Source organism: Adiantum capillus-veneris, chromosome 8 (assembly GCF_014529385.1).
Source record: "Adiantum capillus-veneris isolate H3 chromosome 8, ASM1452938v2, whole genome shotgun sequence".
Classification (NCBI taxonomy): domain Eukaryota; kingdom Viridiplantae; phylum Streptophyta; class Polypodiopsida; order Polypodiales; family Pteridaceae; genus Adiantum; species Adiantum capillus-veneris.
Window position 1 is genome coordinate 52,144,093 of NC_140938.1, and position 19,713 is coordinate 52,163,805.

The window sequence follows — 19,713 nt, forward strand, 5'->3', positions numbered from 1 at the left end:
AGTTGCTGGTCGACGCGATGTTCCTGATTCTGTTGACTCGGTTTCTTTGGCTTTCATTCGCAGCTTCTTGTCTTTAAGGCGAGCAATCTCAACGGCTAACTCGTACGTAGCCGGGAATCTACCTTTCACCTTCTCCTTGAGAAGCGGCCATAAGCCATGCGTGAACCGATCTTTTTTTAGGAAATCGGGTGCAGCTTCCCCCCTAGCTAGTGACTCAACCCACCGTTCCCACAAATCCACAAAATTTGGACTCATAGGTGGCATATTCTAAAAGACCCTCCCGTTTCAAGTCTCTCAACTTGTCCCACAACTTTTCTGAAGTGGTACCTCCCCCAAAGCGCCTCTTAAAAGCGGTTTTTAAGGGTTCCCAGTCATCCTTGGTTGGTTGTGGAAGTGCATTGTACCATGATCTAGCTTCTAGCTTCATGAGATGCTTAAAGATTCTAACCCGGGATTCATCCGTATCTTTGTTGCTCACTACACATGGTACTTCAAAGTCATCTAGGAAGTCTGTTAGCAAATCCTCCCCCTTCTTTCCTTTAAATGTTGGAAATGCTACACTTTTCATGATTACTGAGAGAGAGCTAGAAAGACACACTGCTTAACTTGCAAAAGTTTTTTTCTTCTTTACAAGGAGGCGTGTATACCCTCTTATACTAGGACATAGATTAAAACTTCAAACGGTACATTGCCTTGTACCAAAGGTAAGACAAATGGTTGATCTGATGCCAGAACCTCCAAAAACCACTCCCCACCCATCATGGTGTCAATGACGTGCTGGTAGTGAGCCTTCAAATCCAGTATTACCTTGATTGAGCGTACACGTGTTGGTATGTGTGATCTGTCTTGAGGTAGGTTGTACTGATTCATGTGAAGCTTAGAGATGCTTAGTCACTATCCAAGCTTGTGGGAGAGGGTGGTGTTCTTTCCAGAAACAAACTCAGTAGATCCCTAGTTTCTCTAGTGAGAGTGTGAGCCAATACTTCCGTTATCTGTGCTGCAGCATCAGGTGCGACTTGAAAACTGACTGTCATAATTACCTCGGTGACTTGAGTTACCCGATTCTCAAAGTAGAATAGTGTTGATTCTCTATTGTGTAGATCTCCTTCCATTTTGTTGTTGTGGGTTGGTTGTAGGTTGCGGACATGGTTTCGACCTTCTCCTTCTTCTTCTTGGCACTTGGCCTATGTATATCCACTGGGTTTGGCGTGTTGGTTGACTCTCCCACTGCAAATCGATTACCGTTACGCCTGGCACTCGAGCTTCGATGGAGATGCGAAGTTCGTCTAGTTGTGCTTGGAGCTCTTCTTCTTCTGTCGTCCAATTAGCAAATCCTGCTAGCCATTCATCCATTCAGAATAGTTTAAGGGTTTCAGTCTTGTAAACTGAAGGGTTTCATGAAAAGATCCTCCGTGGGGGCACCAAATGACGCGAGCAAAGCGAACCCCGAACCCCGACGGTCTCTAAAACACCGGGGACCGAATGGCGCGCCTCGAGCCTATCATGGTAAAGCAAACAGGGGGCACCACCTAGCTTCAGCGGCTAGGACGCAAACAAACACACCGCCATAACAAAGTTTTCATCCAAGAGAGATGGATGCTTGGGAGTAATGATGAAAAGGAAAGGGAATGAGATCAAGTGAGAGAGAGAGAGAGCGAGAGAGAGAGAGAGAGAGAGAGAGAGAGAGTGAGGGAGGGGGTATAGCGGCTTAGTACTTAGGCATCACAAAAGGATGGCGAATCCGCACACCCTTCACACATACACAAGCTCACTCCAAAACACAAGACTAGGTGGCGATTCCGCACACCTCACATGGGCAAAACATTGCAAGAAAACATATTCACAAAACCTCAAGCTTTATTTAGAGAATTAGGCGATGAAATGGGGAGCATAGGGTAGGGGAATGAGAAGGGAGAGAGTGGTAGAGCACATGCCGGATAGGTGGGAGTTGATGGCGAAGACTCGCACGAGGATTATGGCCATCATCCTTCATTTAGTTGCCCTTCATCTTCCATAGCCAAGGGTGTAGAGGTCATGCTCAAGACAAGCATGGTGATTGCGGTGATGGTGATGGTGTGGGTGTGTGTGTGTGTGTGCACTAGGCACACACAGTGCATAGTGTGTTCTTTGGTGATGTTGTGTGTTTTTGTGTGATGGTGACCCCTCTTTATATAGGGGAGGAGGGGGGGGAGAAATTCTAGAATTTATAAATGAAGAAATCATTATCTACATAGGCCATGTGACTGTGGGCCCCACTTGTCTTGCTGTGTGTATATGTGCCAAAACAGCAGTCTCATGAGAGAGAGACTAAGAGAGAGAGATGGGTTGATGAAAAAAAGTGAGAGGTGACATGGAGAATAAAGTAATTACAAGAGGGGAGAGAGAGGAGTGTGTTCAGAGGTGAATCTATGTGCAGATGTGTGTGAACACAAGAAAAATCAGGTAACCACTGGGTGGGGATGGGTCTGTGGGCACCTTTTTTAGTGAAACTGAGTGTGTGTGAGTGTGGGGGAGGTTATTTAGCTACAAGACAAGAGACATGGCGCCCTTTAGAGAGAGGGGGGGTATTTGGGTCATGGGATATGATAGGAGAGAGAAAAGGGGGGTTGGGGTATACTATTTTGGAAGATAGGGTAAGTTGCATGTGAGTTAGGGTGCATTATTGGTGAGTTAGAATGCATTATTGGTGAGAGGTGGGGTAGCTTGAGGGGAGAGAGAAAGGAAAAAGGACAAGTGGAAGAGAGAGGGGGTTGACCTTTTGAGTGGAGGAGAGGAAAAGGGACACACGGCGGGGCAACAGTGAAGGAAAAGGAGGCAAGGTGGGGATGGGCTGCCCCGCAGGCATGAGGTGGCCTATTTTACCTTTCTCATAAATTTACATAATCATACTTTATTTTTTTCTTACTTTTTCCAATGTCTTTTATGACTCCCTCTCTAAGAGGGGGTTTTCATGGGGTGGGGACGAGAGAAGAGGGGTATGGGAGCTTGGATTGTGAAAAGCCCCCATCAGCAGAAGTCATAAATATGAACCATCACGGTTGTGTGCTGTGGAGGGCGTAGATAGAGCGATGGTAATGTGTGTGCTAGTCTACACCCAACCATGCTATCTTATAGCCTCCCCCTAGCGTACATTGTCCGGCCATGCCCATTAGACCTATGTCCCATGGGTCGGACATTGTGTAGGCTATGCAAATGAGTTTTAATCTTCATTCTCATTTGTCGGTAGCCATGCAAATGAGTTTTAATGTTCATTCTCATTCACAGTTTAATGCATTTGCTATTATTTATTTGTCAATGTAAATACTTTAGTCTAGACAGTAGATTAAGCTTAGAGGATATAGGTGTGAACCACCTATTGGAGTGTGTGGTTATGGATTGACATGGCATGCTTTTATAAAAAGAAAACCCTGTGTTTTTGGCAAAAGTCATAAATATGAACCATCACGATCGTGCGCTGTGGAGGACGTAGATAGGGCGGTGGTAATGCGTGCGCTAGTCTCGACCCAACCATGGTATCTTAAACTCCCCCCTAGCGTCCACTGTCCGGCCGTGCCGGCGGCCTTTCCCATAGGACCCATGTCCTTACATGCGTGAAGACAACATGGACGCTTGCATTGCAAATGAGTTTTAATGTTCATTCTCATTCACAGTTTAATGCATTTGCTATTATTTATTTGTCAATGTAAATACTATATTCTAGACACTACACTAAGCTTAGAGGATATATGTGTGAGCCACCTCCTAGAGTGTGTGGTTATGGATTGACATGCCCAGCTTTTATAAAAAGAAAACCTTGTGTTTTTGGCAGAAGTCATAAATATGAACCATCAGGGTCGCGCATTGTGGAGGCCTTAGATAGGGCGATGGTAATGCGTGTGCTAGTCTCCACCCAATCGTGCTACCTTATAGCGTCCCTCTAGCGTACACACTGTCCGGCCGTGCCGATGGCTTGCGCATAGGACCGATGTCCTTACATGTGTGAAGCCAAAATGAACACTTGCATTGCCAATGAGTTTTAATGTTCATTCTCATTCAATGTTTAATGCATTTGCTATTATTTATTTGTCAATGTAAAAACTTTAGTCTAAACAGTAGACTAAGCTTAGAGGACATAAGTGTGAGCCATCTCTTGGAGTGTGTGGTTATGGATTGACATGCCATGATTTTATAAAAAGAAAAGCCTGTGTTTTTGGCTGAATTCATAAATATGAACCATCAAGGTCGTGTGGAGGGCAAAGATAGGGCGGTGGTAATGCGTATGCTAGTCTCCATCCAACCGTGCTACCTTATACCCTTCCGCTAACATACACACTGTCGGGCCGTGCCAATGGCCTTAACCCATAGGACCCAGTTGCTTACATGTGAGAATACAAGATGGACGCTTGCATTGCGGAAATGAGTTTTAATGTTCATTCTCATTCACAGTTTAATGCATTTGCTATTATCTATTTGTCAATGTAAATACTTTACTCTAGACAATAGACTAAGCTTAGAGGATATGAGTGTGAACCACCTCTTGGAGTGTGTGGTTATGGATTGGCTTGCCATGCTTTTATTTAAAGAAAAGCCTGTGTTTTTGGCAGAAGTCATAAATATGAACCGTCAGGGTCGTCTGTTGTGAAGGGCGTAGATAGGGCGGTGGTAATGCGTGTGCTAGTCTCCACCCAACCGTGCTACCTTATAGCCTCCCCCTAGCGTACACACTGTCCGGTCGTGGCGGTGGTGTTGCCCATAGGACCCATGTCCTTACATGTGTGAAGAGAAGATGGACACTTGCATTGCAAAAATGAATTTTATTGTTCATTCTTATTCACAGTTTAATGCATTTGATATTATTTATTTGTCAATGTAAATACTTTAGTTTAGGTAGTAGACTAAGCTTAGAGGATATAAGAGTGAACCACCTCTTGGAGTGTGCGGTTATCGATTAACATGCCATGCTATTATGAAAAGAAAAGCCTGTGTTTTTAGCAGAAGTCATAAATATGAACCATTAGGGTCGTGCGCTACGGAGGGCGTAGATAGGGCGGTGGTAATGCGTGTGCTAGTCTCCACCCAATCGTGCTACCTTATAGCCTCCCCCTAGCGTACACACTGTCCGACCGTGCTGGTGGCCTTGCCCATAAGACCCATGTCCTTACATGTGTGAAGACAAGATGGACGCTTGCATTGCAAATGAGTTTTAATGTTCATTCTCATTCACAGTTTAATGCATCTGCTATTATTTATTTGTCAGTGTAAATACTTTTGTCTAGACAGTAGACTAAACTTAGAGGATATAAGTGTGAACCACCTCTTGGAGTGTGTGGTTATGGATTGACATGCCATGCTTTTATAAAAAGAAAAGCCTTGTTTTTGGCAGAAGTCATAAATATGAACCATCACGGTCGTGCGTTGTGGAGGGCATAGATAGAGCGGCAGGCCTTGCCCATAGGACCCATGTCCTTACATGTGAGAAGACCAGATGGACGCTTGCATTGCAAATGAGTTTTAATGTTCATTCTCATTCACCGTTTAATGCATTTGCTATTATTTATTTGTCAATGTAAGTACTTTAGTGTAGACAGTAGACTAAGCTTAGAGTATATAAGTGTGAATCGCCTGTTGGAGTGTGTGGTTATGGATTGACATGCCATGCTTTTATAAAAAGAAAAGCTTGTGTTTTTGGCACAAGTCATAAATATGAACCAACAGGATCGTGCATTGTGGAGGACGTAGATAGGGCGGTGGTAATGCGTGTGCTAGTCTCCACCCAACCGTGATACCTTATAGCATCCCCTTAGCGTACACACTGTCTGACCATGTCGGTGTCCTTGCCCATAGGACCCATATCCTTACATGTGCGAAGACAAGATGGACGCTTACATTGCAAATGAGTTACAATGTTCATTCTCATTCACAATTTAATGCATTTGCTATTATTTATTTGTCAATGTAAATACTTTAGTCTAGACAATAGACTACTCTTAGAGGATATAAGTGTGGTAATGGATTGACATGTCATGCTTTTATAAAAAGAAAAGCATGTGTTTTTGGCACAATTCATAAATCTGAACCATCAGGGTCGTGCGCTGCGGAGGACGTAGATAAGGCGGTGGTAATGCGTGTGCTAGTCTGCACCCAACCGTGCTATCTTATAGTCTCCGCTTACTGTACACACTATTCCACCGTGCCATTGGCCTTAACCATAGGAACCATGGCCTTACATGTGTGAAGACAAGGTGGATGCTTGCATTGCAAAAATGAGTATTAATGTTCATTCTCATTCACAGTTTAATGCATTTGCTATTATTTATTTGTCAATGTAAATACTTTAGTCTAGACAGCAGACTAAGCTTAGAGGATATAAGTGTGAACCACCTCTTGGAGTGTCTGGTTATGGATTGACATGCCATGCTTTGATAAAAAGAAAATCCTCTATTTTTGGCAGAAGTCATAAATATAAACCATCAGGGTCGTGCATTGTGGAGGGCATAGATAGGGTGGTCGTAACGTGTGTGCTAGTCTCCACCCAACCGTGCTACCTTATAGTCTCCCCCTACTGTACACACTTTTCGGCCATGTCGGTGGCCTTGTCCATAAGACCCATGTCCTTACATGTGTAAAGACAAGATGGACACTTGCATTGCAAAAATGGGTTTAAATGTCCATTATAATTCACAATTTAATGCATTTGCTATTATTTATTTGTCAATGTAAATACTTTAGTCTAGATAATAGACTAAGCTTAGAGGATATAAGTGTGAACCACCTCTTGGAGTGTGTGGTTATGGATTGACATGCCATGCTTTTATAAAAAGAAAAGCCTGTGTTTTTGACAGAAGTCATAGATATGAACCATCACGGTCATGCGCTGTGGACGGCGTAGATAGGGCAGTGGTAATGCGTGTGCTAGTTTCCACCCAACCGTGCTACCTTATAGCCTCCTCCTAGCGTACACACTGACCGGCCGTGCCGACGGCCTTGCCCAAAGGATCCATGTCCTTACATGTGTGAAGACAAGACGGACGCTTGCATTGCAAATAAGTTTTAATATTCATTTTCATTCACAATTAATGCATCTGCTATTATTTATTTGTCAATGTAAATAATTATTCTAAACAATAGACTAAGTTAGAGGATATAAGTGTGAACCACCTCTTGGAGTGTGTGGTTAGAGATTGACACGACATGCTTTTATAAAAAGAAAAGCCTATGTTTTTGGCAAAAGTCATAAATATAAACCATCATGGTCGTGCAATATGGAGGGCGTAAATAGGCGATGGTACTGTGTGTGCTAGTCTCCACCAAACCGTGCTACCTTATAGCCTTCCCCTAACGTACACACTGTTCGGCCATGCTGATGGCCTTGTCCATAGGACCCATGTCGTTACATTTTTGAAGACAAGATGGACGCTTGCATTGCAAAAATGAGTTTTAATGTCTATTCTCATTCACAGTTTAATGCATTTGCTATTATTAATACACTAAGTTTAGAGGATATAAGTGTGAACCACCTCTTGGAGTGTGTGGTTATGGATTGACATGCCATGCTTTTATAAAAAAGAAAAGCCTCTATGAAGTCATAAATATAAAAAAAGGGGGGTGTGTGTGTGTGTGTGTGTGAAAAGTGTACAATGGACATTGATGGCTATGACTTTAGGCTATTCTGGTGAGAGACGACCTCTGATTTTCCATTTGCCCTCTCCTAACCTATGTCTTGAGGTATGGAGTATCTATGTGTGTCTCTATCTTCTCTAACATGTTGTAAGAAGGTGTTACTATATATGTGCATCTCTCTCTCTCTCTCTTTTTCTCGTTGTGAATTTGAATCATATTGTTATAGTTCTGTACAATATGTTGAGGGCTTTTCTACTTATGTACAATATCGTTAAAGTTTTGTACAATATGTTCAAGGCTTTTCTACTTGTGGTGTAAAAGTCAAAGTATCTTCAGTTATTCTATCCTTGATTAAGTTCAAAGGGATAAAATATCTAAAGATGTCACACTTTTCATACATGAGAGTGTTCCCGGTAGGGGGTACCCAATTGAAGAAATTTGAATGATGGCTCATCATTAAAAGGTTGAAAAGGCAAGGGTCATAATTGGCATGCGCTTGCAAAGCTTGGCAAAAATAGAAAGGGCAGAGGGACTTGGCACGTGGACCATTCTCTTTCCCTCTCTCGTGCATGGACGATGTTTGTAGGTCTCTCAACGCCTCTCAGGTCAAGGGCAGGACAAACTCTCTCTCTCTCTCTCTCTCTCTCTCTCTCTCTCACACACACACACACACACACACACGCTCCACACGAGGTTCTCTCATTGATCAAAGAGCTTTATTCCTTGCGTGAGTCTCTCTTGCTACGTGCTAGCAGTTGTGTGCTGAGGGTGTTAGGCAAGGGACGAAGAGAGTTGATCACACGAGGGGCTCCCGACACCAACAGTGGCGCCTATGTCTATTTGTGAAGAGGTGTAGAGGCAAGTTGGCAGGAAGGATGGCTACACGCAGACAGGGGCAAAAAGAGGGTTGTTGGTTTTGTGTTGGGGGGGGGAGGGGATCGGAGGAATCTTTAAGACATATGAGCCATAAGAACGAAACTCTAAAGGAGTGTAAGTATATGTGCATGCCTTCATCTTCTGACTTAATGAGTGCAAATGTAATATTGTATCTAGGCACTTTGATTCCCCATGCAGTCTCCCACCAATGTCTTTGCAAGCCCAGGCCCCCCCCCCCCCCCCCCCCCCCCCCCCTCCTCTCCTTCATGTGAGGTTTTGTGGATTAGTGTTGGAATGGCTGGGTTTATGTTTGATTATGGAGGATCCACTAATCCTCATCAACAAATATATTTAGGCTAACATAGATGATATGGTTAGCACAACAATCTTATCATATCATATCGAGGTAGTGATGTGCTTGAACATAGTTAGGGCCACCATGTCACTTTCTTCGCTTGGTATGAGGACCCCCCACCCCCTCTCTCTCTCTCTCTCTCTCTCTCTCTCACACACACACACACACACCCCACAAAAAGAAAGAACGAGAGAGATATATCTCTTTCTATTAGAGAACTGGATGGACTTCCTTTCAACATTACAAAGTCACATTTGATTATTTTTCACACTAAGAATTGGAGGGACTTTCTTTTCCACATGACAAAGTCACGTTTCATTATTATTAGAATTGTATGGAATTTCTTTTCCGCATTCAAGTAGTGTGTAAATAACAAGCGTAGGAGAATTGTTCGGAGTCGGGTTTGGACTTTTGGTCCTAGTTTGCTTTTACCTGACCAATTCATTAGGTTACTTTGTAGTTTGTGTTCTGGGTCAAGAAAACCCACATGGACACATGGTCAGAGAACTAGGGGTGGTTATTTTCAGCCCTCCAATGCCCTCGAGATTCGTAGGTATGAATAATTGCTATCCATCCCCCAACTCCAGAACATTACCCCCCCCCCCCCCCCCCCCCCCACCAAAAAAAAAAAAAAAAAAAAAACTATCACAAAATAAAAAAGAAACTTCTCATCTATGGTTTACTCGCTTCATGACCAAAGGGCATGGGGTATTCAATGAATCCCCGAAGCCCCGGCACTAGGATCTACAATGTGGACGCCCATGCATAGGTCTCAAGGCCCCGCAACCCAAAAAGTAAACTTGGATACATTTTCTAAACTCAAACATGGGGTGCAGTGTCCAGGCTTACTTTTATGTACATGTGTTTTCCCCCAAAAGAATCAAGCGTCATGCGAGTGAGTGGTCAGCGTAGTAGCCTAGCATGACAGTCGCTTGGGTTTGAAACTCAATTGGCAAGCCTCATGCATGTTTTTTTGAAGACATCCATGCATCTTGAGATGTGCACATGCATCCTAGGCCGTTGATGTAATGGAAATGGTCTATGAACTTTGAGAATAGCGGAATTAGGATAATTAAAGAGAGTATTTTTGTGAGACTAATTTGAGAACATAGAGGGTGAACATAATTAGCGATAGCAACATAACCATTATACTTAATTAACTTGGCAGGAACAATACTTTTGCAAGAGAGAGAATTAGAGAACTTGACAACAACACTTGAGGACCGGATTTATGTGGAGCTGTGTCCCCCCTCCAATAGGATTTTGTATTATAGATTCTCCCAGAGACTTGGTATAATACAATCTTTGTGTTCCTTGTGACCTTGGTGATGCTATGAAGATGGAAAGCTTCATGCATCACGAGCATAACATAGAGTTTGTAAAAAACATTAACCATCCTCGGCCTCAGTCCCAAGGCCTCAAACACCTTCGAAGGTGAAAAGAGTTAGCGGGGAATGAGGGTAGGCATTGAGCTACCATATAGTGGTGCTTTACTAACAAATGAGGTCCATGGTGTGTTTCTCGGCATGCCCATCATTGGAGTAGGCATGGTAGCCGTGGTGTCATCAAGAGAAAGATGAGCTAGACTTGGAAAAGTGAAGCTATCACTTGTGGGCTCAGATTGCACTGAGACTCCTGGCGAAACAACATATTGAGAATCCATCGGACTTACCGAGGGAGTCTCCATTTGCGATAAGGTCAGTTGTTTAGCCTTTCCTGTATCCAAGAATCTCATGAGACCCGTTGAAGGCATGTTGATCCCCTTGTTCTGTCTCTCTAACTCAATGACCCTATGGATGACCTCACAAACTCTTTGTTGTTGATCCTCCACACTAGTAGCACCCGTTGTGGATCGTAGGACATCTAACCAACCCACGTGATAGGTGTGAAATGTGTATAGGTCAGTTAAAGTTTCCATTTGTAGTTCGTACTCCCAGTTCTCATTTAAGAACGCTCCATCTAGGATTGAGGTGCTAGGGGTGTCCTTTGAACTAGATGCAATGTGGCTCTCTATGGGTTGACCCTTAGTGGTCGCTAATTCAGGAGCACTCGATTGCTCTCCTAGAAAAGATATTGACATAGGAGCTTTTGCTTTTAACTCTCTTCGTTGCTCCGCCTTGCGTAAGCTCTCGATTTTCTTTTCCCTCGCTGCAAGGATATACCGCTCAACCTCTTGCACTTCGGCAAGGCTTCTACCATCAAGTAATATAACCTCGGAGGGAAATAGCTCTGAAGAGTCAGGGGGTGCAGTGAATGAAGTATTCACGTGCACACTCTCTAAGGACATAGGGTCCACGTTGGTCATGAATGGTGAATTTACTTCCCCACCCCTCTCGTTTACATCATTAGCTCCATGTTCGGAGCGAGTGGCTCTACTAAAGGTTTCCTTCAAGCGGCTACGTACGCTCGGCCCGGACCGTGGGCCCATGGCATGCATGAATTGGCTTGAGATATCGGGATTAGGCATTGGGAAACCCTCCATGACGTCGTAGTCAGAGGAAGAGTCACTAGCCACTATGTTTGGGTCTTGGTTTGTACTACCTTGGGTCCCCGCCGAGGGCCTGGAACCTAAGGTAAGTGGATAATGAGAACTCGCGTAAGTCAAAATTCTCTCTGGTTGCTCCGTCTCTAGCACACCACTAGAGCGCAGATTCCTGTGCCTTTGGCACCCCACAAGTGTCAGCGAATAACCTCGAAGGTTAACCGCTTACTTTTTTACGCGTCCGTTTTCACTCGTTTTTTTATGTTTTTTAATGATTGATTTTTTGATTAAAGTGTGTGATAGCTCGAAACGAGCATATCACTCAGAGGGTCGCGGTGTGCTTTACAGCACAACGTTTGGTCACCTGAAGCTTCGTTGGTCCTCAAAAAGGTCAAATTTTACCTACACGTGAGGCTAAAATATGTAATTTTAAAGGGCGACTGAGGCATGAGCCTAAGCGTGATCTTGGGCTTGGGTCTGGGAGATATTCCCGATCCCGGTCCTACCTTTTTTTTTTTTTGGGATAAGGTCTCCGTGGTCGCGCTGTGCGCGCGAGCACACACACACACTCTACCTACCTACTTACAACTAATACACCTACTGTTACACGCTAATACACTTCATTAGCTCTAACAGATCTACTTCCTACTTACTGTACTTTACAGAGAACTAACATTATGGATCTACAACCTTCATACTAACACCTTATCACACAGGGAAAACACAGTACCTTTCAAAACCTCATTAACAAAGAAATATACAGCAGCAAAACAACTCCTTCTTCTCAACACACACACCTTCCTTCCCTACCTTTCCTACAATTGAAATTGCACCACAAAGAATCACAGAGTGCCATTCAAGCTTAGGGTATGGCATTCCCCGACAACGGCGCCAAAAATGTGCGCATCTGTTGTACGTGTAAATGCACAAATGGCTCCACGCATGCAACTAACCTAAACTAGTAAGCTCAAAGATGGCGAAGGTGTGTCATTCACCACTCTACGCTTGCTGTCGTGGAGGATTCCTCGCTGTGAAGAAGAAGGAGCCGCCGCCGTGCCGTCGTCGCAATGCTCGATCGCACTCTCTCTCTCTCTCACGCATACACATACACACACAAGGAGATGAAGAAGAAGAAGATGGAGATAGAGCAAGAGCACTCTTCAATTGCGCAAATGAGAGAATGAGTGAATTTAAGGTTTAGTTGACTTTTATATGAGCTCGCCCCATTCACACTTGGGCACCCATGCTTAGCCAACTAATCCCTTGAATGTTCTAGTACGTGATTAGAGATAGCAAGATAACATGACACCTAGTTAGCTTGGCATGAAAAATACTTGTAAAAGAAAGAGAATTAGAGAAATTGACGACAACTAAGGACCGGATGTGTTCCTTGAGACCTTGTTGATGCCATGAAGATGGAAAGCTTCATGCACCAATATTATGCCCAAAACAACAATTAAACTTACTTGCAATAGCATAAACTTGTCCTCGGCCTCAATCCCAAGACCTCAAACACCTTTAAAGGTGAAAAGAGATGGCAAGGAGTGAGGAAAGTGAAGAGGATGTAACATACTAGAAAGAAGTACTATCCTTCCATATCATTACTTTTAAAGCATAGCATAGCATAGTAACAAAGATGAAGAAGATGATAAGCATTGCTTTGAAGCTTGACTCTTGGTTGGATTTGCATTCCATATCCAAGAGGTGTTGGTGTAGGCTCTCTACTTCCCAAGCTTGGAGAAGGAGATGGCTTGTGTGCACAACACACAATGAGAGATGTGTGTGTGGCTCGTGGGCTATGAGAGAGAGAGAGAGAGAGAGAGAGAGAGAGAGAGAGAGAGAGAGAGAGAGAGAGAGAGAGAGAGAGACACACACACAGATCAAAATTCTTCTTTTACTCTAGCTTCAAGCCCAATGGCTCAAGCCTAGAGCTATCCAATCATAGGCTCTTCTCATAATAAGCAATAGGGGTAGCATTTGAACAAGTGTCCTCCTTTCCCCCTTTGTGTGTGTGTGTGTGTGTGTGTGTGTGTGTGTGTGTGAGAGAGAGAGAGAGAGAGAGAGAGAGAGAGAGAGAGCTTAATTAAATATTTAATTGAATCTAAATTCTAATTGGTCCTCCCTATAGGCCATCCAATAGCGTTCGAGCACACTATGAGGGCAACATAGCTAGGGGCCTGACATGTGTCCTTTATGCCTCTTGTGGAAGGGTGGCTCTTGAGAGTGTGTGTGTGTGTGTGTGTGTGTGTGTGTGTGTGTTTTCTCTCTCCTCTCCCTATAATTAGGGCTTGCCCCCTCCTTCGTAGGCTTCTTGTTAACTTGAATCTCCTCAAGCACATTAGTCAGTAAGCTTCTCAAGCACCTTAGTCACTAAGCTCCTCAAGCACCTTAGTCAGTATAAGCACCTCAAGCTCAGCCCTAGCTTCCCTAAGGTCTTTTAACATTTCACTTTGGAGGTCTTTAATGAAGCTAACCATAAGGTCTTTTAAGTTTCATTATATGAACATTTCTCTTTGGTAGATCATCTCCTTTTTGACCCCTATTGAGAGATAATTATCCCTCCTCTTGGCCCCTCCCTACGGAGATAGGTCTACCAGCACATGTCTATATCCTAACTCTTGTTCCCATTTATATCTCTATATTAAAAGATTAGTTCAATATGAGAAAATCATTTGGATAGGTGGATATTAGATTTTATGATATTACCTCTCTCTTAAAATCATAGTCGTTCTCGACTATGAAGTAGAGAAGGTAAAGCCTGCCCATTAGTCCATAATTTCCTAGCGGGTAAAGGATCTTTTTCTACCCTAGGACATCATTCGAGAATGGATGACTAATCCATTTGGTTTTTGAGAGACTCAGTTGCCGCAACCATGTCTGCTTTTTAATCCATATCATACTTCCCAAAGTAGTGACAAGTTCTACTTGGTGTTTGGGAGACGTCGTCGCCACAAACATCATCCTAAGCATGCATGCTTCTTAAGTTTGTGCACAATAAAAGAAAAAGAGAGGGTATTATAAGATGAAAACATTGTTCATTTAAAATACATTTACATTTGCTTACTCTAGTGTAGCATTGTAAGCATTGACAAGGTTCATATTATCCTTAAGCTGTGTTCCTTGCATCCATCTGGCATCTTCAAAAGGATGATGTTTGAACTTAATAAGATACCATTGGAATTTTTTCTTCATGCCAAAGGATATATTTGAGTTGAAGTATCTCTTCTTGATCCTCAATCTTTGGAGGGTCTTCATTTATTAGTTCCGTTGGTGGCTCTCCTTTGTAAGGCTTGAGTAAGCTCACATGAAAAGCATTGTGTATGAGCGAATGATCGGGCAACTTTAATTGATAAGCAATCTTGTCGATGGGCTTAATAATTTGAAAAGGACCATAGTATCTTTTTGTTAATTTAGCATAACACTTCTGGTGGCTCATAGGATTCTTGCCCGTAGTTTGCCTTAGACGAGCCTTAGGAAATTTCAGAAAGACCCAATCATTTTCCTTAAAAGCTAAGGCTCTTTTGTGCTTATTAGCAGTAGCCTTTTTCCTTCTTTGTGTGATGGATATAGCCTCTTTAATCTTTTGAAAAGATTCTTGTAGATCTCGGCTATACTCATCAACATTGTAGATGTTCCCATGTACCTTAAGTAGCAAGGGACTTTTAGACCTTTCCTTTATGACCTGGAAAGGTGCCTTCCTTGTAGAAGTGCGTACGGTGTTATCATATGCATACTCTATAAGGGATAAGTACTTTTTTCATTGTGAGCATTGATCTACTTTTGTGACATAGGTTTTTAGTAGATCTAGGATCTTAAGGTTAGCTATCTCACTTTGGCCGTCCGTTTGTGGATGATAGGTTGAAGAGAAATTTATCCTTGTACCTAGGCTCTCGAAAAGACCCTTCCAAAAAGTATTGGTCATTCTAGGATCTCTATCCAACACTATAGATGTTGGTAGGCCATGGTATTTGAAAACTTAAGATATGAAGAGGGTTGCCATTTGGTGTGTCTTAATAGTCTTTTTCACAGGTTTCAAATAGTCTTGTTCGCTAAACCTGTTGACTATTTTTCATATTCATGTATTCCCATGGATAGACTTGGGCAATCCAACGATAAAATCCATGGATATGCTCTCCCATTATGAATTAGGAATTGGCAATGGCTGAGGCAATCTAGGTTGCTTCCCTCTATCATACTTCATCTTTTGACCACCACACATTTTGAAACATACTCTTGTATGTCTACTTTCATAGTGGTTCAATAGAAATAGGTCTCTACTCCCCAAAAGTAGGTTGAATCCCTTTATGCCCTGCATAAGGAGGAGCATGGGATTTGTACATTACTTTCTCACGAAGTGAGTTAGTAACACATAGCCTATTGCCATAGAGAAAATAACCATCTTGGAACATGATGGTTCCTCTTTCTTCTCTAAGGTAAAGGGCTGAAATGACATCCTTGAAATCGGGATCAGTAGCATACACATCGATCATAAAAGATAGATCATTGTGAGTTGCTATAGATACCGCATTTGCTCTTGGCCGTCGTGATAGTGCATCAACCACTTCATTGTGCTTGCCATCAATATGAGCAATATGAAAATTAAATTGCAAAAGAAAATTTTTCGACCTCATTTGTTTGTCGGAGAGCTTGGTTGCGTCATAAAATACTTGAGGCTTTGCTGATTTGTGTGTAGGATGAATGGAGTCTCCAAAAGAAAGTGCTTACATGAGTCTAGGGCATGTAGAACAACTAGTAGCTCCTTTTCATGTAAGCCCAAAACTCCTCATCAGAGTTAAGTCTTCAACTCTCGTATGCCATGGCATGCCCTTCTTAAAGCAAAACTGCTCCAAGGCAATCGCCACAAGCATCTCATTGGACCTCAAATGGCTTTGAGAGATCCAGTAGTGTAAGCACAGGTTGAGAGATAAGCTTCTCTGTGAGCTTGTAAAAAGATTTTTCTCTTTACGGTCCATGTATACCTAACGTTGTTTCTTGTTAAGTCATGTAATGGTCCTGTTATTATCGAGAATTTCTCTATGAAGCGTCTATAGTATGCACACATACCAATAAAGCTTCATAGCTCATGTAGATTCCATGGATTATGCCATCCTTTACCTCTAGCATTGATGGATCCATTTGAATGCCATCTTGAGAGATAATGTGACCTAAGTATTGAATCTCTTGTAGGAAAAATTCACTTTTCTTTTTATTAATGAAAAGTTTATTCTCTCTCAAAACTTGAAAGATTACCTGGAGTTGTGGCTTATGCTCTTTGAGAGAATTGGAGTAGATGATGATATCATCAAAGAATACTTCAGTAAACTTGTGGTAGGGCCTAAAGATTTTCTCCATTAAGCGGCTAAATGTGGCAAGAGCATTTTTCAAGCCAAAAGGTATGACAAGATATTCATAAAGACCAAATGTTGTGTGAAAAGAGGTCTTTATGATATCTTCATTGACTACCCTTGTAATTTATCAAATAGATCTTCTACCCATGGCACGGGAAATCTATTTTTGATAGTGATTCTATTTAGTGTCCTATAGTCAACACACATACGATATGTGTCGTCTTTCTTTTGGACTAAGAGAACTAGTGAACAAAATTGTGAAGAGCTAGGCCTCACCATCCCCTTTTCTACTAGTGCATGAACTTGCCTCATGATCACCTCTTGTTAAGCTTGTGAAACTTGATAAGGAGGCTTATTAGGCAGTGAGCTTCCTGGTAGAAGCTCTATTGCATGATCGTCATCCCCTCGTTTTGGAGGTAAATCTCTAGGGATATCATCAATAAAAGAATCTTTGAACATTAGGAAAAAAATTGGACCCCCTTGGGGCCATGTAAGGATTCCTAATTCTAAGGGATTAAAGCTAATTTTGTAGGGGATGGAGGAAACAAAGACAATAAATAGGGCTACTTTTGTAGCTCTCTCTCTAACTTCTCTCTAGATAGGAGAGGGGGGGAAAGTAGGGAATGAGGGTGGTAAAGTAGGGGAGAGAGGGGGGTAAAAAGAGAGAGAGGAGTAAAAGTAGAGAGAAGAAACATTCTCTCTCTACCTATCACCAAACAAAGAGAGTAAGTAGTTATGACAAAATCCACTTTTCGCTCGTGCATCAATTCACCCCAAAAAATGATTTTTTTATAAAATCTCCAAAATGGATCTTTTAAGCTTTAAAAAGGTCCCTATATATATATATATATATATATATATATATAACAATATTTTTTTAGAAGAATCTAGCTTTTATAAGCTCCAAATCTAAAATTCCATGGGTCCCTCTCTACATTAATTCCACAAAGAGAGTAAGTAGTTATGACAAAATCCACTTTTCAGCCCGTGCATCAATTCACCCCAAAAAATGATTTTTTAATAAAATCTTCAAAATGGATCTTTTAAGCTTTAAAAAGGTCCCTATATATATATAAAACAGTATTTTTTTAGAAGAATCTAGCTTTTATAAGCTCCAAATCTAAAATTCCTTGGGTCCCTCTCTACATTAATTCCAAGAATAAATAGATAATGCCATATCATCAAAACGTCCATCTAGTAAAGCCTAAAAATTGAAAATTTTCCCTCCTTTGAGCTTAAATATTGAACCTATATATGTCTACATATGAAAAAATATATTTTTCAGTCTTTTTATCCCAAAAAATGTGTGTTTATCCCAAAAAGTATATCTTATCTATTTTTTTTCCCATCATAACTTTCCACCATGTCTCTTCACAACATAACCAATGAATCACCTGCGCCGTCATCTACTAGGTCAACTTATGTCAGTTTGCGTCTACCGATCGAATTTGCTCCCACAAAAAAAAATCACGAGAAAGCGGATCACGGCAACTAGGTATTTTTTTTAATTCACAGTGTTCATAACTCTCAAATACTTTCCATCAATTTGTAACTCGGTTCACCTTTTGAAATAGGACATATATACAAGATGTGTGTGGAAGTTTTAGACAAGAGGACAGTTGCAATCTTCTCCTAGGATGCATCTCAAAGGAAGATATACTTTACATCATAGGTTGCTAAAAGGCCAAACACATGAAAGATGCCATCACAAAGGAGATCCTAAAAAAGATCTTTAACCTTGTGTCTGAGGATGATGTCCAGAGAGCTTGTGATGAGGTTGGGATCAGCACAAATGCATACCATGCACTTCATGGATTGATGAAAGATGCATTACGAGAGCAAGGCATTACCGAGAATTTGTTTCCTATTCCACATAGGGTCTGACTTGCAAAAAAAGCAAACAATGATCTCGTTCGGGAATCCCTTGGCGAATACAAACACATTGAAGGATCCATGATGTACTCTTCCACAAGTGCCAAGTCACGTGGTAATATAAAGGGGGGGCAATACTATTCCTAATGGGGCAAAGTCTTTTGGTTATCATCAATTCAAAAATATTTTTGTTGACTTAAAACGACTACAACGAGCTATGGTTAAATTTTATGCTTTGTCTCCACAAGGTAATACAAATTGTAATGTCATTTTTTATTTGTATTGAATATCATTTAGTATAACAATTCAATTCCTGTGTTGTTTCAGTACTTGGAGAGAAGCTCATATTTATTCTTAAGCTAGATGAATGTCAAATTGTCAAAGGACGAAGATTGGAACGTATAAGTGTGACACTCATGAATGAGGCAATGTTTTTTGCAAAAGTCAATGCTATCGGTGATCATTCTCAGAAACCATCATTTAGTGTACAATCGAAAAAGGAAATATGGTGGTTAGGAGCTTTTGAAGTTCCGAAAGAGACTCATGAGGTGTTGGCATGGTCTTCTCTATGATCCCATGGATCACAGAGGTTATTAAGGCACAACTAGAGGGAGAAAAGCTAGAAGTAGATGGAATAGGTACATTTGATGTTGAGTGGCACTTAGGAGGTGATCTAAAAACAATCAAATGTATACTTGGGTGTAAACAAGGTGCTTCATCACTTCTTCCTTGTCCATATTGTGTACGAGGATACAAGGAGAGTACTCGTGGCTCCACGTCTTCAAAGAAAAGTGTCAAGGGAAGTCAGGCAACAGGGTCAATGGATGATGATGCAAGGGATTGGGTGTGCTCGGTGTTGAAGTGTCCTATCATTGAGGTCCCCAATCGGTCAACAAAAGATAGAACATGGCATCCCATTATCAATTTTCCACTTACAAATGTACACTTTTGCACTTTGCATGCCTTCATGCGTATATTTGATTGCTTGTTAAAGCTTCACATAGAGTACGCTTTCACAATGAAACCACTTTCCAGATCCGTGGAAGCCATTGGAATAGTTGAAGCAATTCTAAATTGGATTGGATGTCATGGTGGCAATGTTTCTATCATCGGTGAGGTGGAAAATATGCATGAAGTGCCACAAAAAGTATCTATGAATGGTGTGAAAGGACGTAGGTTTT